The following is a 24,298-nucleotide window of genomic DNA, read 5'->3' as shown; positions in this document are numbered from 1 at the left end:
ACGCAAAACCAGGATTGTTTCTGGGGTGCTTTGAGCCCTTCTCTGTCCCTTGATGCTCTTAATCAGGTTTAATCTGGCCTAGGTCAGTGGAACTAGGGTGTAAACCTCAGGAGTGGCAATGGGGGGAAGTGGAGTGGCAAGGAGCAGCAACAGCAGAAGGAACCTGCAGAATTTCCAGTTGGAGGCCTCAGGGTTACAGGCTGATAGGATTTTCTCATTCCTTTGCCCCTGCTAATTCAGTTATGCCCCCAGTTCACAGACGGGCCGTCTGCAAGACTGGGATGGCCAGGCAGGCAAGGTCAAATCAGATCTCTGCTAAGAGGCTTCCAGGGGGCAGGGCATTCCCTGAGACATGGGCCGGCCAGGGGGAGAGCAGCTCACCCACTTAGGCTGGGAGGAGGACACACGGCTCAGGGGTCCCTCAGTCGCTCGCTCTCGGGGTAGATGAGGCCGCATCCTCCTGCTAGTTCTGAATGAAGATGGGGCTGGTTGTTCCTTTGTTAGTCTTCTTTCCACTTTCTCTCCTCTGGGAGTCTTTCTGTGTCACTGGCCCCTCTACACCACAGATCACACGGGAGACGCCGTGTCGCATCCCGGTAAGGTCACCGCTTCTGCAGCAGACAGTGCTGCTCTGGGTTCCAGCTTCCCTGCCAACTGCAGTGGTGCTTGGGGCAAATTATTTCCTCCGTCAGGCGTGGGTAACCGTGGCCTCCCAGTGCTGCTGCAGCAGGGACAACGGGACGAGCCTCACTGGGCTGGTGCCTGCTCGTAGTGACGCCACTAATCTCCAGAAAGGGGCAGGGTCATCTTGCTATTTTGGGGTCCCAGGATGCATGCAGATTCAGATTCTGATCCAAGCCAGTAGGCGTTCCAGAGTCAGAGGAAGACAGTAGCAGGAAGTAGATCCCTGTCAGAGGTCAGGGTGACCTCAAGAGCCTTAGAAATATTTGGCTAGCTAAGTAGCAAACTCATCTTCTGTCCATGAAATCAGCTCCTCTGAGGACCTGGACAAGTGAGTGCTCATTGTTAGCTTTAGTTGCTTTGGGAAGCAGGACAATTGCTTCTAAAAATATCATTATGGAATTTATGCAAGTTAGATATCAATCTCTTTTCTGTGAGCCCACGTTCCCCAAATCCTCACCCTCCTCCCGCTCGCCCTCCCGAGCTGCTCCAGACAGTACCCTGCTCTGCTTCCTCCCTGGAGGCGAGCTGCGAAGGCCCCGACCTTTTCTCTGTGCTTCAAAGCTGCCCTTCCTCAGAGGGCAGTTGTCGATGAAACAGATGAAACAAAGCCGAGTTCAGAAACAGTCTGTAAAACAGAGGGAACCTAGCACATCTAAGAAAATGGCATTTCTAATCACTGGAGAGAAATGGATTTCTTAATGACGGATGCAGGGAAACCCAGTTAGTCACTTAGATAAAAAGAAATAAAGCTAGATATTGTCCTTACCTTTTTAATTTAATTTTATTTATTTATTCATGAGAGACACACACACACACACACACAGAGAGGCAGAGGGAGAAGCAGGCTCCATGCAGGGAGCCTGACACGGGACTGGATCTTGGGTCCCCAGGATCACACCCTGGGCTGAAGGCGGCCGCTGAGCCACCGGGGTTGCCCTCCTCTTTACTTTTTAACCTATGTTTCAGATGGCACAATTAATCGAAGGTAAACGTTGAAACCATAGAAGTGCGAGTCGAAGGCATGAATGACTTTGAAAATGAACCATGAAGTGGAGAGGTTTTGAACTCTGGGAGAAAAACCTTCCCAGAAATCATAAAATGAAATGTTGATACATTTGACCTCGCAAAAATTTCACTTTTAATTTGACTAGCTTGAAACTTAAACATTTTGTATGGGGAAAAAAAGGCACAAGGCAAATGACAAGGTGAAGGACAACATTTGCAGCATACATGGTATCTAAAGACGCATTACCTTGGCTCCACATGTTAATGAGGTAGAGCATAGTTCATAGAAAAGAAATAAAAATGGCCGATAAACTTAATGCTGATTTTAAAAGAGCAAATAAACTCAACAGTGAAATACCATGTCAGACATTATCAGGTGGGCAACCTTTAATTTAATTTAATTTAATTTTTTTAAAGGTCTTATTTATTTGAAAGAGAATAAGAGCGAGCATGAGCAGAAGGCGGGTCAGAGGCAGTGGAAGAAGCAGACTCCCTGCTGAGCAGGGAGCCCGACACAGGACTTGATCCCAGGACCCTGACATCATGACCTGACTTGAAGTCAGACGCTTAACCCACTGAGCCCCTCAGGTGCCCCAGGTGGGCGACATTTTAAGGCTACATTAAACTTTGCATTGCTGAGGGTGGGGAAATGGGCTCTCAGTAACACAGACAAATGTGTCAACCAGTCATCTTTTTGGAAGACGAATTGACAAATGAATAAAATCTTAAAAAAAAAAAAAATACAGGACGCCTGGGTGGCTCGGCGGTTTAGCACCTGCCTTCAGCCCAGGGCGTGATCCTGGAGTACTAAGATCGGGTCTTGCATCGGGCTCCCTACATGGAGCCTGCTTCTCCCTCTGCCTGTGTCTCTACCTCTCTGTGTCTCTCATGAATAAATGAATAAAATCTTTTTTTAAAAAAAGGAAGACGAATTGACGTAATCAGGATTGTGAATGTGTATATCCTCTCTTCCAGCAATTCTACTCTGGAACTTTATTTTCTAGAACTTTACTTTTTTTTGCCTAAGCTGACAAAAATATGCATACTATAATCTTCCTTGCAGCATTATTCTGTTATGTTAAATAACCTATATGACTATCTGCAGGGCCTGGTTAGGTACCATAGACATCCTACAATTGGACACTTTGAACCTATTTACCAGAGCAGGGTAGAGCTCCATGTGCTGACTTAGGAGGATTATCAAGATATATTATCAAACAGAAAGAGCAAGGAGTAGAATAATATGTATAGAGAGTGTGATTTTAGCTATGTTAAGGAGAAAGGACTATCAGCTTTTGCATGTGTAGATAATTTCTGGAAAGACTCAGAAGAAAATTAAAGGCGATTGCATATGGGGAGTTGAGATGATTTTAGTTTGTGTCCAGAAGTACACTCCTCCCCTCAAGGAGTGAAACCTAATTTCTCTGTGACAGACTTTGTGACTTGTGTATATAATGAGTAGAATATGGCAAAATTGACATCATGACTTCTGAAGCTGTATCTTAAAAGTCATTGTGGCTTTTTTCTTGCTCTCTCTTTTGGACCATGCACTCCAGGGGGAACCAGATGCCTCTTAAAAATTATTATTTGAACATTTTTTAGAATCCCATTTTAATTTCCATATTGGTAGTTTTGCTATATATCATTGCATTCCCCCAGCCCTGTGGCTCGCTAACAATCACGATATACAGTCTTAACTTTCACAGTATAATTGAATATTGTCCTACTTCACATAAATACAGAACCCTTGCAGCCATATAGGTCCACTTATCACCCCCAGTGGGATATAGATCTGACATATAACATTTCCTTTATACAACATCTGACATGTACAGATGTTATAAATACAAGACAGTATTATGATTTTCATTTCAAATAATCCTATATGTTTGAAAGAAATTAAGATGGAAAAAACAGCCTTTTATATTTACCAGATATTTATACTTTGGATGCCCTTCATTCCTTCCTAAAGATTCATATCTTCATTTTGTCTCATTTCTTTTCAGCCTGAAGAATTTCCTATAGCATTTCTTTAGTGTAGGTCTTCTAGTGACAAATTTTTTTAGTTTTCTCTTATCTGAAAGATCTTTATTTTGCTTTCATACTTGATAAATTTTTTTTTTCTGGATGTAGAATTCTAGGCTAGGTTTTTCTGCCAACTATCAGCCCTGGAAGATGTTTGACATACTGTTTTCTGGCCTCCATCATTTCTGACAGGAGAAACCAATTATTTGAATCACTGTTGCAAGATGGTCCCTCTCTCTCTGGTTTTCAGAAGTTTGATTTAATGTGCCCAAGCATGGTTTTCTTTTATTTAACCTGCTTGAGGCTTGCTGAGATTCTTAGGCATGTAAATTTATTTCTTTTCCCAAGTTTGGGGATTTTGGGGGGTCATTATGTCTTCAATATTTTTTTTCTAATGCATCTCTTTTTTCCTTCTAGGACTCCAATTGTGTATGTGTTAGACCTTTTGATATTCTCCTACGGGTTCTATCATTTTCCTCTGTATGCTTCAGGTTGGATGTTTTGTGTTGATCTCTCTTTCGATTCACTGACTCTTTCCTCTGTTTTCTCCATTCTGTTAAGCCCATCCAATTAATTTCTTAAAATTTTAGATATTGCATTTTCCAGTTATAAAATTTCCATTTGATTCTTTTTTATGGTAGTTTTTATTTATTTACTAACACTATCATTTCATCATTATCTCATTGTGTTCCTTACATCATTTAACATAGGCAAAATTGCTGCTTTAAAATAATTATTTGCTCATTTCAACATCTGCATTGTCTTGAGCTTGGTGTTCATTGAACGCCTTTCTTCCCTGACGTGGGTCACATTTTGTTCATATGTCAAGAGATTTTGGATTGTATTCCAGACAGTGTAATCATTATGTTGTGGAGTCTGGATTTGTTGTATTCCTTCCAAAAGATTTGAACTTTTGCTTTAGCAAATAATTAACTTGATTTGGGCTCAAAGTGCAAACTTTGTTTTTAGGGTGACATCTCAAATCTCAGCTCAGCTGTCTTATCCTTAGCTGGGCTGCCTGAAGTCTGTCCTGTGTACAGGTGATTGGGGCAGAAATCTAAGGAGAATTTACACATGAAAGTTGAGATGTTTTCTCTCTGTCCCTCTCCCTTCCCAGATTCCACCTTACTTTCCAGCAGTTGTGGTCACCCCTGGTTCTGGTTCTTCGGGCCAGAAAGACTGTAGTCTGCATCAGTTTTAGTTGCTCCTCAGGACATTGGCCTGAAAGTCATAAAAACTCCAGGCTGAAAGTCATAAAAACAGGATACTCAACTCATACTATTCCCTTCTTCCAAGTATCATCTTTCCTTTAGAATCTGTAGCTTTAAAAAAAAAAGATTTTATTTATTTATTCATGACAGACGGGGGGGGGGAGAGAGAGAGAGAGAGAGAGAGAGAGAGAGAGAGAGAAGCTGGCTCCATGCAGGGAGCCCAACATGGGGCTCGATCCCGGGTCTCCAGGATCACACCCCTACCTGAGGGCAGTGCTAAACCGCTGGGCCACAGGGCTGACCGAATCTGTAGCTTTTGTACACTTTCTAAAACCCTCAGCCTCCAGGTAAGTGTTTTTTTTTTTTGTTGTTGTTTTTCATTTTTTGTTTTGTTTTGTTGTTGTTGTTCTGGAGCTGATAGTTGTTATCTTCAGGAAAGTTGGTACAGTACCAGCTTACTCATCCATACGAAGTGGAACTTGGTCCAGAAACTGGATTCTTCATCCTTGAAATATACTGACTGTCACTTAATAAAATGCTAATCTGTCTTCATCAAATATTCTAGGAAGGGTCATTGCTCTGAGGAGTGTCTGAAACAGTGGGGTTTTAGACACTATGTAAGACTGGTGATATTTTTGAAGAATAATTTTTGTCAATGCTTGTCTACCTGTAGACAAGCTCCCCACCTTTTTTTTCTGAAGAGAAAGTAATGACCATGTATGCAAACAGGAGATACTGACTCATCTTGGGTTAAGCCAGGCTCTGAGGGTGACTCACTATGCCTTCAGAGGCTGGAGGAAATGGCCAAGTGGGTGGACCTTCTGCTCATGCTTGGCTCTGACTTGACTAGATTTAGAACAAATTGATTCTGATTTGGGAAAGGTATGAACTTGATTTTCCAGGTCATTAGGAGGCATCTTCTGTTCCCTTTTATTTACCATCAAGAAGGCATGAGATCCTAGGATGTGATTAGAAATGAGCAAATAAATGCAATTTGTATGAAGTCATTCAGTCACGCAGGGCACTTTTGGGGGTGGAAGGTGAGGGAGGTGCCAGACCACAGAGGCAAGTCAGAGGCCATGGGCACAACTGGGTCCTCTTTAGTCTTCCCTCCTCCTTTCTGTGAGCATTGAGGTGGGGATTAGATGTTGGGGGTCATTAGGAAGGACCTGAGTCTCATGGATTGGCATCAGCCTTTGTCACAGCTTTGGTCCTCTGTGACTTAGAAGCTTTGGGGCTATTGGAAAGGCTCCATAAAGTAATTTCTCTTTTCTCCTCTATCAAACTATGGCCATGGATTAGATGTGCCTGAAGGACCCTTCTGGTGCCCTGAATCTCCAGGGAGGGGCCTCTCTACCTTATCAACTCTAGCCAGAGATCATGGGAATGGGAGCCAAGACTGGAACAATTTGGGGGCAGGAGAAAGTAGACACTAGTGAGTTCCATGCCAGAGGCCAAAGGCATCATCACCTTCCCTGTGAACCTTTCCTCCAGGTCCACCCTAGAGCTGAGGGTGGGAACAGAAAAGACCCAGGGAACCTCTCTCTGCTGTGAGTGCTGCCCTCACCTCCCAGGAGAGCTTAGAAGGGCAATGGAGACCAAATCCTCCCATGGAATCCGGTCTGAAAAACCACCAACTGTGCTACCTCTCACCAGGCTGAGCCCTGTTTCCGCTTCCAACCTTGGGAAGGAAACCTGCACTTCTCCTCATTGGCTTGTCCCTTCTGGGGGTGGGGGTGGGACTCTAGGTGGCTTAAACAGTGGGAGAAGGGGTGGAGGAAGTGTCAAAGGAGGGGAGAAAACAGAAGGGTCGGTGGAGCGTGTTTAGGGCCAATGTCACCATTTCTGTGTTGCAGATTCTACTCAGCTCAGCGACCCCTTCTCATCATGCCCTCATTCCCTCTCCCATTTGGAAAACATCTCTACTTGCATCTCTAGTTTATTAACCACAAAGTTTGAACTCACTGGCACCCTACATCAAACTTTAAAAAGCAGGAGGAGGATGCTATTCACTCTCTCTTTACCAAGTTTTCCAATTTCCCTACAAGCACTGCCCTTTCCCAGAGGCTTTCCCCAATCAGAGCAGTGGGTTCCAGAGGCTCTGAAGGTCTTTGGTCTCAGCTTGTGTCCCCTACTGTCCTGAGCCCAGGATCTCCTCTGCTCTGGGATGTTAGAGGTTATGGTATTTGAGCAGCTTGGCAGAAGGGACCCATCTTTCCACCCCTCAAAATGCAGTGGAAAAGACTGAAGCTCCAAGATCAGAGGGTAATGGGGCTTGTTGAGAGATGGGACCTCCAATGACAACTGTGTAGCTGTTGCTCAGTCAAATATCTCAGCAACTTTAGTTTTTAGTTGGACTTTTTAGCTGTTCCTCCCCAGCCATCATTACGCTGCATGCCTATTGTAGAAATTTCAATTTATACAGAAAATGATAAAGAGAGTGCAGGAGACCATCCATAGATTTACTACCCATTGTTGACATTGGCATATTCCCACCCAGTCCCTTTCCTTTTACATCCGTTCTTTATCCATGAGATCAAATAGCATCTACCCACGTCTACCCTGCTTTTACACTTAACCCTATGCCAGTAGAATTTTCCTATGACATGAAAATTCTGTGAGCATTCTCTTAAACGGCAGCATAACATCCTGTCAAAAGTCTATGCCTCTTTTACTTAACAATGGACCTATTTTTTGGATATGCAAGGTGTTTCCACTTTTAAGTTATTATAAATGAATCTGAAATGAACATGTTAGTTCACAAGCCTTTAGGACAGATTCCAGGAGTGGGAGGACCAGATGGACTGGTTTCCCTTAATCCTAGGCAGGCTGAGCCTTTCCCAGCCCCCAGGCCTTCTGCCCCATTAGGAGCTTCAGGCCTCTTCTTGAGCCAGTTACTATATTCCACCTCATGACTTTCTCAACATCTATGTAAGTTCACATTCCCACCAGGACTGGATGGGCATCCAGGTTATTTGGAAAGGCCACTTGTAAGCTAGAAAAACCTTTATGTTGCTTTGATCACGAGGAAAGTTAGGCACCCCGGTTCCCATCATGGCCAGTCCCCGGAGCCTGTCCCCCAAATAATGACATTATTAACTGTCACTAGAGCATCAGCAATTCCTTGGCAGATGCCAACTCTGTTCTGAGTCTCATATATATAATTTAATCTAATCTTCACAGCAACCCTGAGAAATAGTGACATTCCCATTTTATAGATAAAGAAACAGGCTCAGAGAAGATAAGGGATCTATCCAAAGCATACAGGTGAGAGGCAGAGAGAAGTGTAGACCCTGGATGGTCTGGCCCCAATACCATGCTGGTGCCACACACCATGGGATGTCAAGGAAGTGGGGGAGAGCACTGCGGTAAGTGCTAAGCTGGGCTTTCTAAGGGTCTGGGAGTCGGGGGTGAGTAGGAGGTAAGGTTTCTCTGATTTTGATTTTGGTCTCCCTACCTGGTCATCTGCCACTGGGATCTAGGCCAAATGGTGCCTGAGGGGTGTCTGCTCGAGACTGTGTCCCCAGAAGGACAGATCTTATAATTCTTTTTTGTTTTCGAGCTTTAAGATAAAATTGACATATGATGTACCATGTATGTTTAAAGTGCACAACGTGGAGATTTGATAGACGTATAAATTGTGAAATGATTATCACAATAAGCTTAGTTAGCACATCACCTTATATAGTTACAATTTCTGTTTGGTTGGTTGGTTGTTTTTTGGCGCTCAGAATTTTTCAAATCTACTCTCCTAGCAACTTTCAGCTATACAGTAGAGTATATTGTTAACTATAGTCACCATGCTGCACGTTACATCCTAGAAATTTACTCGTCTTATAACTGCAGGCTTGAACCCTTTGACTACCTTCACTCCACTGGCACCCCCACCGCTGGCAACTACCAATTTTCTTTCTGTTTCAGAGTTGGGTTTTCTTAGTTTCCACATATACATGAGATTACATGGTACTTGTCATTCTTTCTCTGACTTGTTTCACTTAGCATAAGGCCCTCAAATTTCACCCATGTTGTCACAAAAGGCAAGAATTCCTTTTTTATGACTGAATAACATTCCACTATATCTATATCTGTATTTCACATTTTCTGTTATATATAAATTGCATTTTCTTTATCCAGTCATCGGTTGATGGACACTTTGGTTGTTGCTATGTGTTGGACTATTGGGAATATATTTATTTTATTTATCTATGTATTTTAGAAAGTTCTCAAGAAAGAGAGGAGGATAGGGAGAGGGACAGAGGGAGAGGATCTTAAGCAAACTCTGTGCTGAGCGCAGAGCCCAACATGGGGCTCAATCCCATGTCCCTGAGATCATGACTTGAGCCAAAATCAAGAATCAGCTGCTTGACTGACTGAGCCACCCTGGCACTCCTGGGCTATTGGGAAAAATGCTGTCATGAACATGGGGGCAGGTGTCTCTTCAAAGCAGAAATTTTCTTTCCTTCGGATATATACCCAGAAGTGGGATTGCTGGATCATATGGTAGTCCTATTTTTAATTTCTTGAGAAAACTCCATACTGTTTTTAATAGTGTCTGTTCCAATCTACATTCCCCCAATGGTGCACAGGGATTCCCTTTTCTCTGCATCCTCGCCAAGACTGGATATTTCTTGTCTTTTGAGCAACAGCCATTCTAACAGGTGTGAAGGGGTATCTCATGGTGGTTTTGATTTGACAAGTCTTGTCATAATTTTAATGGAAGTGGGTGGAGACTTTCACAAACTGCTGCTTCTGTTCCAATTCCAAGTTCCAGGCTGCAGGGGACCAGGCACTGCATTTCCCTGAGTAGAGGCAGTGCAGCTGCTGTACTGCCTTGGAAAAAAAAAAAAAAACCCAAAACCCTACTCTTAATTTAATATCCTTCTACACATAACCTCCTGCAAACACAAATTTAATAGCTGAAAATATACGATTATTTATATGCTCATCTTTGTGCAGTTTCTCCTTTTTAGTTTACTCCTCATTTAGTTCTTCAGGTTATCAAATACCAGACACGGGTGTGCAGGTACAGATACTTGTACATATATGTGCATATGAGCACAAATATTTAAATGTACAGCAATATTTGGTGATTCATTTATTAAAATGAATCAAGTTGTGACCTCCTGATTCTACTTGCTTTTTTATCCAACCATACTTCCTTAGGACCCCTTTAAGCCACCTGTTTTATTTCTAATTTATTCTGTTAAATAGTGGCATAATATTCATGGTGAGGTTGTACCCAAATTTATTCAGCTGTTCCCCTATTCATGGTGATTCCATTTGTTTCCATTTTTTTTTCTCCTCACTATAAGTTCTGCAGCCACAAATACTCTCACACATATGTACTAGTGATTTTATTTTTATAGGATGGATTCCCAGCATAGGCATTGCTAGGTCAAAAGTCATAAGTGTTTGGAATTTTAGTGATAGCATGAGATGGCTGTCTAAAATGATTGTGATATTTTATATTTCCACCAGCAACGTGGTTTCCAACCATGCCACCAACAGGAGTTACGGCTTTTCGTTTTTTTTGTTTGTTTGTTTGTTTGTTTTTTTGCCCATCAGAAGGGCATAAAGTGATGTTTTATTGCTGTGTAACATTTATTTCCATGCCTGCCAGTGAATTTGAGCATCTTACCATGTTTATAGATATCTGAATTTGCAACTCTGGATTTTTTTCTAGTTTGATTTGTCCACATTTCTTTGCAACAATTGTCTTTTTCTTACTGCACTTGTATGTTCTATTTGTTTGTTTTAAGTATTAACATTATACCACCTGCATTATAAATATTTTCCCTTGGGCTATGGCTCTACTTTTGTTTGTTTGGGGGATATTTTTGCTGTTCAAAGGACTTTTGTTTTCTTTGTCATTTTTTTTTTCTTTGTCATTTTTCATGGCCAAGTATATCTACTCTTCTTTTATAGCTTTTATGTTCTTAATCTTGATTAAGAAGGTGCTTTCTAAAGATTTTTTAAAAATATTTTATTAATTTATTCATGAGACACACACACACACACACACACACAGAGGCAGATGGAGAAAGAAGGGGTTTTATGATCTTATCTCATATACATTGTGTTTTAGTTTGCTGGGGCTACCATAATAAAATACCATAGACAGGGGAGTTTGAATGACAGAAAGTTATTTCTCACAGTTCTAGGGGCCAAGAAGTCCAAGATCAAAGAGCCAGATAATTTGGTTTCTGGGTAGGGCTCTCTTCTTGGCTTGCAAATTTTATTATCCAATTAATTTTTAATTACTCAATTAAAAAATAACTGTATTCAAAATGTAATTGCATGAATTTTATATATTGACTTCTGGAGAATTGGCATTTTTATGAAATCAACTGTTAATTCGTCTGATAGTTCTGTTCGTAAGTCTTCTGCCTTTCTTGTTAAATTTACTTTTCAAAAGCCTGCTAATCATGAGATCCTCTGATATACTACTGCTGTGATCTCTTGTCCTCACAGATGCCTGCCAGCACTTGTCCCCATTCCTGCACCATTGAACCACTCCTTCTAGGATGAGGTAGGATCAATTCCTCTTTCCCTTGACCCTGGGCTGGTCTTATGACTTGCTTTTACCCACAGAATGTGGTGGAAGTGACACATCATGGCTTCCAACCCTAGACTTTAAGACACCTTTCAGCTTCTGCTTTTGCTTTCTTGGAAGCCAGCTGCCATTTAAAGGGGCTTGCGCTAGGGCTCCTGGCAGGACTTAGTCGGTTGAGGGTCTGACTCCTGGTTTGGCTCAGGTCATGATCTCATGAGTCCGCATTGAGCTCTATGTTCAGTGAGGGAGTCTGCTTGGGATTCTCTCTCTCTCTCTGCCCTTCTCTCTGTTTGTGCTTAGTCTTTCTTCGTCTCTTGAATAAATAAATAAATCATTAAAAAATAATAATAAACTGGCTTGAATTAGACCACAGAATGGACAGAAGCCATGTAGACAGAGGGAGGCCTCATCAGTCCCCAGCCTCTCAGGCCATTCCAGTTGAGGTGCCAGACATGTGAATGAATCCACTGTTGCTGTTGCAGCCCCAGTTAGGTTTCCAGCTGAGTGCAGCCCCACAGACAACTCCAGTCAACACCACAAAGAGAAGAAATTCCCAGCTGAGCCCAGCTGGAAGCATATGAAACAATAAATCTTTGTTTTGAGCTACTAATTTTGGGGTAGCTTGTTAAGTAGCAATAAAGAGCCGAAACACATACAAAAGACTATAAAAGTATATGATTGTTACACACACACACACACATACACACACACACATACAACACTGGGATACCACCACCTACTTTAGGGATAAAAATTGCAAGTTACTTAGAAGCTCCTTGCTTACATCCTCCTCCCCCCCGTCAGAGGTAACTACCATATTGAATCCCCTATTAATCATTCCCTCACTTTTTAATAAATAAATATTTATTTATTTGAGGGGGGAGGGGCAGAGAGAGAGGGAGAGAGAATCTCAAGCAGACTCCCCACTGACTGTAGAGCCTGACACAGGGCTCAATCCCCTCCCCCGACCCTGATATCATGACCTGAGCCAAAATCAAGAGTCAGGCATCCCCATTCCTTCACTTTTAATTTTACCATCTTATGTATGTATCCTAAAACAGCATTTCAGTTTTGATGTTTGCATAAAAGGCATCGTGCCATATGTACATTTGATCACTCTCTTTGCTTAATATTTTGCTTCTAACATTTATCCTTGTTGATGAATTAGCAGTAGTTCGTTCATTTTCCATGCTGTACTGCCCTCTGTTCTCGATAACATTTGGGTTGTTCTAGTATTCTGCTCCTATGCTATGAATATTTATTTTAAATGATATTTCAAAAATATTTTTAATTTGTCTGAATTTTTTATCAAGGTAAAAAAATTGACAAATTTGATCATTTTTAAAACATGCACACAGTTTTTAAGGATAACGAGGCTTTTTACAAGAATGTAGCATCCTTTCCTGTCCAGCCCACCTCATCTCTTTTCCTCTTCCTCAGAGCCATCCACTGTACTGATTATTTCATTCTTTTTGTCCACTTCTCTACATAATATGCTTGTACTGCTACTTGGTTTTTTGAGGATCTAGTTCTTTTTCCAACAAACCTTGTCACCTCAATGCATATACCATCTTCCCATGCCCTCATCATGCCATATAATTATGTTATAATCATTTCTAGATGCATATTATGATGATATAAGCACTTTTGCAGCTGTTTCCTCTACATTCTGAAATGTCACCATTAGGATAGTTATTCCTTTTTCTTGGAGGAAGACTCTGGAAGGAGGAGGGCAGAGGGGCATGAAGATGCCCCCTCCCCCACTTCTACGTAATTGTATGATTTGGATTTTTTGCAACTGAAATGCAAGACTTCACATTTAACTTTTTTTTGTTCGGCCCATCATTCCATCTGTGAAAGAACTTTCAGTACTGGGTGGTCTTTTATCTTTATAATCCCCCAAGCCTAGCACCCTCAAGCCTACCGGTGGCCAACAAGCACTGGTACAAATGAATGACTTGGTAGATGTTAGGTACTGAGCAGGGCATCCAGATGGTCTACTGCCCACTCTGCTGGTCGGTCTTCCTTCCACAAGGTTCCTGGAAGACATGTAGTCATGTGAAATTCTTGCAAATGAGAATCAGCACCCCTGAGCACTACCTGAGCCTATGTCCAATACCAGCTACGCTTTCTCCCCAAGTGTGGTGTTCTAGTGAAGAGGGACTGGATTATGGATCTCAAGCAAAACACCATTCTATGATTCTATAGGCAATCAAATGAAATGAAAAGATCTATAGGCTCTGGAATTATTCTGTTAGCCAGAGTCAGGGCTGCCCTCCCAGGCAAGCCTTTTTGGTAATTCTTTGGTTGTAATGAATGGGAATTTTGAGAACACAAGAGTCTGAGGTTGGTCAAGGAGTTTCACTTACCTTTACTCCCTGGGAGTGAAAACCCTGAGATTGTTGCCTGGTCCCTTCCCACCTCCATGGGGGTGCCAGCAATCAGGATGCTCTCAGGTGTAAAAAGAGCTCATACTCCACAGGGAGGTAAAGGGTGATGGCTTGGCCAGGCCCTGACCTGAGGCCAGCATTGTCCCTTGACTAAGTATTCCAGGGGCAGGGCTAAGAATGTTTTGAATTCTTTTATTATGTCCCTAGGGCAAGAATTAAGGGCTCAGGATGACATCTGAACACAACCTTCCTTTACTTTTATTTGGAACACTGATAGACAAGTTTTCTATCAATTTATTTGTAGAAATGAAGCCAGCATGGCTTCTAAACAAAAGGGACATTGAGTGGTAGGTCTGCAGGTGCTTCGTGCTCTCCTCTTTCCCTGCACATATGCAACTGATTTCTTGGAAGGGACACAATGGCCTTGGTGGATCTCACTTAAGAACAATAGACAATGACAACCATTAATCCAAATTTGCTTCCCTGGAAAAGGAGAAGAGCTTTGCATGGAAGTGTCAGGGGGACTCAGGCTCTATGTTGGGTTTTTTCCGGAGGATTTTTCAAAACCCATAAGGAAACATATGACGCCTTTTGGAAATTGTGCCATTTCTTATAATTTATCAATATTTATTGTTGGTGGATCTAATGACAATTCTTTTTAAATAATTGAGTACAAAATGTTTGAGCCTGGATGGAATCGCAGGTGGAGTGGGTAGGAGCTTTTTGGCTCTCTTTTATTATGAGGATGGCTGTGGGCTGTTTGTCGGCGGGGGGGATAGCAGTCTGCATACCTGGCCACAGGCCCGGGCTCATGACTTGGGCTTGGCTAACTGTGGAACCGATGGTCTGGGCCACAGTGACTGGTTTCAGCTATGAGCCCAGACGGGACGGCCAGGATCCGGATCTGGTCTACAGACACTGGGAGGGAGAAATCCTCTCCTGAGGTCACTGGTTTGGGGAAGGCAGGACTGGTTGATGGCTATCTCCTCTGCTGCATGCAGATGTCTCTGCAGAGGGAAGTGAAGAGACAAGCAGAGATGACAAAGATCAAGAGCGAGGAAAATGTGGGAAAGGACAAAGCAGTGAGTGGAGCAGCGAGGCCTGCAAGTTCTGGCTGCCCCGAGGCCTGCTGCCAGCCTTTCAGGCCCGAGACCTTGCCCCATAATACTTCCCACCCTGGGAGTGGCACCTGAGTAGCACCAGTCACACTCGTCTCCCCAACCCCCTCTGTCCTCTTTATCAGCTCATGGCAATCCAGTGACTCGCATTTGAGAATCCTCTCGAACAGACTGTGTTAGGCTTGAATTCTTTCTATGTGTCTACTTAGCCTTTTCCAACTCGAGGATAATCTTCTCTGGTGGAGAGGATGAGTGAGTAGAGGTGTTGATGTTTCTTTCTGTTCTTGCTTAACATTATACCCCCTTCTCCAGGCACCAGTTAGCATGTTCCTTTTCTGCCTCTTCTAAGCATAACTTGACTCAACCATTTGGAATCCTTGGTTGTTTTCCTAAATCTTGTTCATTCCAGACTCTGAATATTTTTATGCTGAGAATTTTAGCCTACACTTTTAAAGCCTTTCCTTCCATTTTTCTGGATAAACTAATACTAACTTTGAAACATACCTATGTAAGGTCTTATGTATTGTTACATATAGAATCACAAAAGTAATAAGTGTTGATTATAAAGAAAGTGAAAATCTAGAAGTGTCCCAAGAGAAAAATTATAAAATAATGTAAAATAATAAAATAATATCATCCCTGCATCCAAAGAAAAATATTAATACTTTCGTGTGTGGTCTTCCAGTGTGTTTTATGCATATCTGTATACCCGTGGTATCTTAAAATCCAGCTTCAATAGAAGGAGAGAAATCACCATCCCCCAAGGATTTTGTCACTTTCATGGTTTTGAGTAATTCTTTTTTGCTTGGATGTAAGTACTGAGAAGCCATACCACTTCCTCTGGTCACTGCTTCTCTTTTCTAGCTTAAAATTGTCAGGGAGGAGAGGGGATGCCTTATTTATCAGGTACTGTGATTTTGGCAGAACATGACCTCTGTGCAGACTCATCCCAGCCCTGCATCACCCAGTTTGCTGCATATGGGTTTATGATATCTGTTAGAGGAGGAAATGCCAGGCCTTCCGTCTAGCTGTGGATGCTTCTAGCATGAGGGCACTTCCGTCCACTTCTGTTCACTGCAGTGCCAGGCATCTGCATGGGAGCAGATTTCCATTGGTTGCCTTCCTCCTTCTCTGCTCTTTGGTGCCACTTCTCATCTTCTTGCTTAGAAGCGTATGGCCACAGCCTTTGGTGTGGAACACGTCTGGATATCAATGCTGTTTTTGGCACTGCCTTGGTTATGAGACCCTGACCATGCTACTTGGTGAGTCTTTGGATGTGATATTGCTCATCTGAGGAACAAGGATAAGTTGATCTGAAAGAGGCAGAGCTGGGCTTCTTGGAAGGAGGTGATAGCACTCAGTTATCTCAGGAATCCCAAGGAGGAGTCCCCCCACACCCCAGCATGAGCACTCGGCAAAATTCCACTCTCAGAGCTTGAAATGAATTTTTCGGAGGCTAAACCTTTGCTCTTTTTCTTCTAGAACCAGAGATAAAAAGCGACTATCTACAGTCCCTTGGAGGGGTCAGTGACTGATAGCAAATATTGTGGAAGGGCGGGGGGAGAGAGAGAGAGAATGAGCTCAAGCAGTGGGGTCTGAGAAAAGGAGGGAGCTAGAGCCCAGGCCAGAGCGAGGATAGAAAAGATAGCAGTAGGATGGAGGCAGGCCACAGACCGTGTCCTTTGTTGTCTCTTTGGGCATGTTGTTTGTTGAGCCAGGTGCCCTGCTGCCTGGTCTAGCCCCTGCCTACATTTGTTGCCCTGAGCAGTTCCACTGGGGCTCTTTGCATAAATAAGATGGATGGTGTTAAAGTCTGGGAAACAATTAGGCTTCAAGGAGATGTCTCCCATCAGGATATATATAAAAAGATATGTAATGGATCTGAGCTCACAGGGCACCTATCAGTTACTTGAGAGAGTCTTCCAGAAGAGGGCAAAACTCCCCTGGAGCCTGAGGGTCCATCCAGGGAACATGCAAGCTTGCAGGTGGGACAGCTGGGAGGTCGGAGGGTTGATGAATACACGTGGACGCCCAGTTTTCCAGCACCTGCAGCTGCCTGCTGTGGGGTGGGGAGGGCTGGCATCTCCCCCACACCTGAGACCCTGCAAGATGACACCAGGCAGCTGGTAGGATGAGTGCTGAGAGCAGGCTGGATGTAAGAATGTAAGTAAGTTGAGGAGGATGAGTAAGCGAGTGAGAGGCAACCTGTTCTGAATGCTTAGGATAAGGAAAAAGGTGAGGCAGGAAAAAAAAAAGTATCAATCGAGCTGAGTTGTTTATTCTGAGCAGAGGACTTCTGAGCCAAAGAGCCAGGGTGGAATTCAAGGATGGCAGCAAGCACTCATTTGTCCAACAACTAATGACTCATCTGGCAGCTACTGATGTGTGCTGGAGACACAGAGAAGAGGATGGGCTCTGTTTTCAAGTCACTTTGGGCTCATTCTGTCTCTGTGCACTGGCTCACACCATCCACTTGCCTGGCCCTCTCTAGCCTTCTCTCCATTCGTTCCAGGGGTTCTCAGCTTCAGCACTGTTGGCATTTGGGGATGTATATTTCTTTGTTGTGCTGACTGCTCTGTGTATCATAGAGCTTTTAGCAGCATCTCTGGCCCCACTAACTAGATGCCGCCACTCCTTCTGAACTATGACATCTAAAAATGTGTCCAGACACTGCCAGATATCCATTGGGAAGCTATGAGAACCACTGATCCATTTTGACTTTATCTGTATTTCATAAACTTTCTCAGGTTCTCCTCCATGGAGCTTGCTTTTACTCCTTATGCTTATTTGGATTTTCCCTTTCTTTGGGCTCCCATATCAGATCCTGCTGCAGCAAGGCCATTCAACATGTGACCATCTCCTCCCCAACCCCTCTGATATCTGTAGGGGGACAATCCTGAAGATGGTCCTGGAGCTGCAGATTTCACTCAGGCACCATGGCAAGCCCATTGCCTCCCCGAGAATGAGCTGCTTCCATTCGGCCAGGGAGACTCAGCTTCCTCAACTCACAAATTGAATGCAGGGCTAGGTCAGAAATTTTCACCATCCCTCATAAAAGACACAGAGAGGCCCATCAGGTAGGTTTCTAGGTACCAATTCTCTTTAAAAGAAGCAGAGCGTATGCTTTATACATTGAGTGTTTTGTTGAGTGGGTACCATGGAGAAAAAAAAAATGTCAAAAACTATTGGATTATCTTAAAGGCTTTTCTAATATTCGACTATGAGGTATCATTTATATTAATTATGTCCCTCAGTTAGGTATGAGGGCCTGCAAACCTGCTACCTTGGTGGTTTCCACAGAGCCAACTAGCTCAGTGCTGGGCTCACAGAAAGTTCAATAAACATTTGTTGTTTTTTCTTTTCGCTCAGGTCCTCCTCCTGAGAGAAAGATGTCACTCTGAGAGAGAGAGATGATGACACTCTGATGTGCAGCCCTGGCATTTGAAATCTCCTGATCTCAGTTAAGAGGGTTTCATTTGCAAATGAAGGAAAACCTAACCACAATATTTTGAACAAGTAGTGGCTTCTTTCTCTCCCCTAAGAAAGCACTAAGGAGGGCACTTGATGGGATGAGCACTGGGTGTTATTCTATATATTGGCAAATTGAACACCAATAAAAAATAAATTTATAAAAAAAAAAAAAGAAAGCAATTTAGGGCTGGCTTCTTGAAGGTTCTCTGGGCCCCTCCCTGAGTGTAGGCTCCAGCACCTACAGCCTCAGAAGGAAGGTGGGCAGCTGGAGGCCCACACTCTTTTCCCTGGGGCGGTGTGGCCTCCTTTCCCTGTGCTCGTCCACTGCCCGGACACTGGCAGTGGCTCTGGGAGAGCAGGGCCGATGCTCGCAGCTCCTGGAGTGGGGTGGATCTCTCTGTGGCTGAGGCTTCCCATTCCTCTGGGCAGCGCTGGCAGTGGGAATTGACGGCTCCCCAACAAGGAAGCAATTAAGTAGGTTGGACAATGCTGCCTGTTTTTGAAATCCCATGGGTTTAAGTAGGATTAGAAGTACCGAGTGAGAATTAACCCTCTAAATTCTTGTGTTCTTCATGTTGACTGGAGCAAGGGAAGGAAACCAATAAAAAGAATCCTTTTTCAATTCCGTTCTTACCCCTCTAGTGACTCCTACAACTGTTCCCTCAAACTACCCCATACCCCCACTTCCTGATTCATTTTTCCACTCATGTCCCTCCACTGCTCGAAAGTTCTCATCTTCATCTCTAGCCAGAACCCACAGCAGATTTCTGCTTGTAGTAGTGGCAGGCCAGCTAATCTGGGCCAACTTTCCTTCTGAAAACAACTAAAACAATCTGAAGAAAAGATTCAAAAAAAAAATTTTTCCCCCTAAAACATCAAGAAGCAAATAGGATAAGGAGGGATCAACAAACCAAAATGCAGAAGACAGTAATCCAGAGAGGTGAATTTGCCATTTAGGGTTATGTTTGCCCAGGGGGCACTGGCTAAACAGGCTTCATGCAATTTTTGCATGCCACCAAGTCTCCTCGGCCACCCCTGACTCCTCTGTCCACCAAACTCCCAGGGCCTTAATAGACCAATGCACTTAAGATTGGATTTATTATACACTCTTTGTGCTGTGGTTTATTTGGAAGATACATTTTAATTTTCTTAGAATATAGGTTTCTGAAGGACAAGGATCATGTCTTCGACTGCATCTCTCACAGTGCCTTGCACAGGGGAGACATGAAACAAATCATTTTCACAGAAACAGGTAACTGTGAAAAGCCATGTAATATCTGTGACTCATTTTCTCAGCTGTTAAAATGATTAAAACAATATGTGGTCTAACCCAATTCACGAGATTGCTGAGAGGCTCAAATGGGCTAATACATACAAATGAATTTGGATCATGTAATATGCTGTGGAGAGTTATGAACGATCATCAGCATTGATGATCAAGCAGCCATTGGGTATTTATAATAGGACGGAACTCTCAGTGATTAGAGGTTAATAAGAATCAAAAGTCATTGAACCTTTAGGTCACTGGCACCAGAATTCAAGTCCTCCATTTACTCCCTTCTGCAGTGAGGTTTACTGAGGCTGTCTTCTATGACTGCCATTCGTCAGGCTCTGCATAATGCAGAAATAAAACAAGTTTCTGCCCACACCTCGCTCAGGCTGTCGAGGGACCAGATGAAGTTGGCAAGTGATATCACAGAGATATTAATAAAGTGTGAAAAAGAGCACCGAGGGATCCCTGGGTGGCGCAGCGGTTTGGCGCCTGCCTTTGGCCCAGGGCGCGATCCTGGAGACCCGGGATCGAATCCCACGTCGGGCTCCCGGTGCATGGAGCCTGCTTCTCCCTCTGCCTGTGTCTCTGCCTCTCTCTCTATCTCTCTGTGACTATCATAAATAAATAAAAATTTTAAAAAAAAAAAAAAAAAAAAGAAAAAGAGCACCGAGGGGAAGACATCTGACATGAGGAAAGAGGTATTAGGAGGCCTTCCTGGAAGAGGTGACCACTAAAACAACTGCTGGGGGGACAAATAGGAGACAGTCAATGTAAGAAAAACCTATTGTAAGAAGAGGGAAGAGTCCGTGTAAAGGTACAGAGTTTCAAAGAGCAAATCTTCATAAGGAAAGTTTCAGCCGTTTCATGCAGAGGAGGAGGCCTGTTGACTTCAGAGCTGGGAGGTTCCATGAGGACCACATTAGGGAGGGCCTGGTGTGGCCTCAGGCACAGCTCTAAGTGTGTGCTCTCTTCCGAGATCAGGAGATCAGGTCATCGGCAGTTTGAAACTCCAGCCTGAATCAGAATCTCTTGGAGAGGTTGTTCAAATGCACGCTGCTGGGCTGGCCCCTGAGCTGATTATTTAGTAGGTCAGGGGAGGGGGCGGGTATCTGCATTTCTGACGAGTTCCTGGTTGATGCTCTACTGCTGGTCTGGGGATGGCTTGGAGAGCCACTACTCTAGCCCAACCCTTCTGTTCCCGCAGATAAACAAGCCGAGACCTGGGAGGGGACTGTGTTAGCCCAGATCACAGAGCTGTGTAAGGCCAACTGGTCCAACAACAGGAGCTCTTCCCCCCCTCCAGCGGAGCCCCTCCCTTCTTGGATCTTCAACAGCCTTTCTTCCCTTCCGTCCTCCCTCTTATCCTCCCTCTCGTCCTCCCTCCTACTCTCCTTCCCATCCTCCCTCTAGTCTTCTCTCTCGACCTCCTTCTCGGTGTCCTCTCACTCATCCTCCCTTCCTTCCCTCCCCCATCCCCCCTGCCATCCCTCCTCCCCTGCCCTCCTCCACAGGAACCTCCCCTCGCAGCGCTCGCTTCCCCTTTATCTCCCTGTAAGGCAGAGAGATGGCATGTTCCAATTTAACACCACAACCCACTTTCCAAGAAGGCAAAGTTTTAACCGCGTGTTTAACCGTGGATTTGGGGGCAGGTCCCACGGCGGCTCCCAGCCCGGACCCCGCAGTGGGAACCATGCATCCCTGTCCAGTGAGCCCTGGTCCCGGGAGGTGGGGAGGAGTGTGAGAGAAGCAAGGCTCTACCCGCGACAGTCTGGTCCCCAGGTCCCTAGGTCCCCAGGTCCCCAGGCCCGCGCAGTGAAGTGCCCCCCACTAGCAAGGCACCCTCAAGTCCTGGCCCTGGAGCCATGCTCCCCAGGGGCTGGGGAGGTGATGAGTGATGGGCACTGGCAAAATGGGGATCCTCCCCACCCAAGTACAGTCTCTTTCCCAAGAGGGGTCCCTCAGGCAGGCAGAGTCCTCGGAGCCCTGGAGCCTGGAGGGCCCCGCGGCCCGCAGGCTTGCCGACAGCAGCTCCCACTGTTAGGGACGTTGTGAGCAAAGGATGCAGCCTTATGGCTCCTGTCCTCTTGGAGAACACTGACCGTGGCGCTGCCATTCACGCTGTTCTCTGCTAGGTGTGGTGGCGGGCACACACTTCCCAAAGGGAGCCCAAATGTGATGCCGGGGACCCAAGCACCGCCTTGGCAGCCACTCTACACCCCTGTTTGGAGGTGTCTCCAGAGCTGATACAAAATGAACACAGATCTCCATTTGCAGCATGAGTGTCAAAAAAGGTCACTGACGTGGTCACAGAGGCTTCAGAGAGGGGTCAGGGGGAGTGGACCTCGGAGGGGTGACAGGAAAGCAAACTTTCCAGATTGAGGGTGGCCGGGAGGGCAGTGTGATGAGGACTGGCCCGGCCAGAGGGACGGGGGTGTTCCCGTGGATGGAGGTGGGTGTGGAACTTCTGCTCCTCCTGGGATCTGCTCTTCCTACAGACCTTTATATTTCAGGTGACCACAGGTGACCAGCCACCTGCTAAGGCCGCAGGATGTGCTGCCTCAGACTTAGGACAAAGGCTGAGCAACACAATTCTCTGGACTCTGGTTTTTCTGCTTCTCTCAGAGCCATAGGGCCAATGGCACATGCCCTGGGCAGGTGCGGGACATGCAAACCCAGAAACAGGAAGCTGTGTGGGCAGCTGCATAATAGGAGAATGACATTTATCTTCCAGCGCGATCTTTATTATTATTATTATTAAGAAGGCCTGTTTAGATATGGTTAATGGCTTATTCAAACCAGTTGGGCAGGGCTGAAGGCAATCCCAGTTTCAGTGGATTCTTAGTTCATAATCAGAGCAGTGCTGGAAGGGAAGGATGGGATACGGTGAGCAGGGCAGAAGGCAGGGTTCCCAGCTGCGGACTGATGTTTTTGAGGGACTCTGAAGAAAACTTACATATGCTAATGTTTTATTGGTCCTAACACACCTTTTCTCTCTGAAAAGAACATGGAACCTGTAATACCATAGCGCCAGAGAAAACAAAGCGTCATTTTTAGATGTAAAAGGTAGCAAGTATTGGGGCCCCTGGGGCAGCTCCATGAGTTGAGCGTCCAACTCTTGATTTCAGCTCCGGTCATGATCTCAGGGTCGTGGGACGGAGCCCATGTTAGGCTCTGTACTCAGTGGGGAGCCTGCTTGAGATTCTCTATCTCTCTCTCTCCTTCTGCTCCTCCCCTGGCTTGCATGTGCGCGCGCTCTCGCTCTCTCTCTCTCTCTCTCAAATAAATGTTTAAAAATTAAAAAAAAAAAACCCTAAAGGTAGCAAGTATGCATGAGAACCTATGGCTGGGGCGGAGGGTGGCCCTCTTCCCCTATCTGGTGTGAAGGTGCTGGTTTCAGTCTGGCTTGTGGAGAAGGCTATGGGCATGAGATGGAGAAGCACTACTGGGGGGACTGCTGAACATATAGGTTCTCTCTCCCAAGCTTCCCCCAGAGATGCTGTTTTAGTTGGTCTCTTTCTAGTCTTCACCTTGGAGTTTCTCTGGGGTTACCAGATCCTTCCTTTAAAATGGGAACACATCTGAACACACGTGAGTAGGAAGGGTGGTAGGAAAGCTGGGAACCGTTCTGAGGTTGGCATCTTGGGGGCAGGAGGAATTTGGGGGGATCTTCAGGCACACTGGATGTGCAGAGGACCTTGAGAAGCATGGGATGTTGGGACAGGACACTGGGGGAGGGGTGCATATTTTGCCTAAGGTGCTGTGATAATAATACTCAAAAGGGTGAAATGCTGTATGTGAGGAGGAGACTCTTTGAGACCTACTGGGGGTGTCCTGGCGTCCTGTTGCTGCCTAGCAAACTACTGCAAGACCTAGTGGCTTAAGTCAACAACTATTTTATTATATCTAATGATTTTGTGGGGCAGAGATGAGGCAGGGGCTTTGCTAGGTCATTCTTCCATTCTGAACGGAGTCTGTGAAGATCCCTTGATGGTACTCTGCTAACATTTTAAGAGAAGGAAAAAGCAAAAGCAAAAACCAATAAATATTTGTTGAGCACCTGCTTCTCATGGTGGTCCAAGAATGGCGCTGTCACTTCCTACCAACGTGGCCTTGGGAGAACCCCTTAGCCTTTCTCAGGGTCAGTCGTCACATTGGTTCAATGGGAAAACTTCCTCTTGGGGCTATTATGGGGTTCACATGAGATCATCGATGTAAGTCTTCGTTTAACCTACATTGATGTGGCCGGTGGTGTTTTGACGTCTTTGGGAATGCTATCTTGCTCCATGTGTGGACGTAGGGGCGTAGCAGGTGCAGTCCGTCCCCTCAAGATGCTTAGTGAGACCAACTCCACACCACGGATGGATAATGCAGCCATGCACTGTGGCTGTGAACGTGCTGGCTTAACCCTGGAGCTTAGCCGAGGGGAGACACTGCAGGCCTGGAGGACTTCCTGGAAGGTGAGCATGCTTCCAGTCAATGAGTAGGAGGAAGCCATTCCAGGCTGCAGGGGAAACAAGACAGATGCGCAGAGAGCAGAAGGGAGGGCTAGGGGGTATCAAGCGGGGTTC

At 44.8% G+C, this 24,298-nt stretch overlaps 1 long non-coding RNA gene across 1 annotated transcript; it reads left to right on the top strand.

The window, feature by feature from the left end:
• The first annotated feature begins 5,145 nt into the window (after nt 1-5,145).
• LOC121473285 lies at nt 5,146-18,565 on the top strand. The gene is made up of 3 exons (XR_005983133.1): nt 5,146-5,272; nt 11,397-11,454; nt 18,356-18,565. It is a non-coding gene; the product is annotated as an uncharacterized LOC121473285 (long non-coding RNA).
• Nucleotides 18,566-24,298: the final 5,733 nt, after the last annotated feature.

The sequence above is a fragment of the Vulpes lagopus genome, chromosome 1, assembly GCF_018345385.1.
Source record: "Vulpes lagopus strain Blue_001 chromosome 1, ASM1834538v1, whole genome shotgun sequence".
NCBI lineage: Eukaryota > Metazoa > Chordata > Mammalia > Carnivora > Canidae > Vulpes > Vulpes lagopus.
Note: the sequence above shows the minus strand (reverse complement) of the source record. Positions and strands in the feature narration are given on the sequence as shown.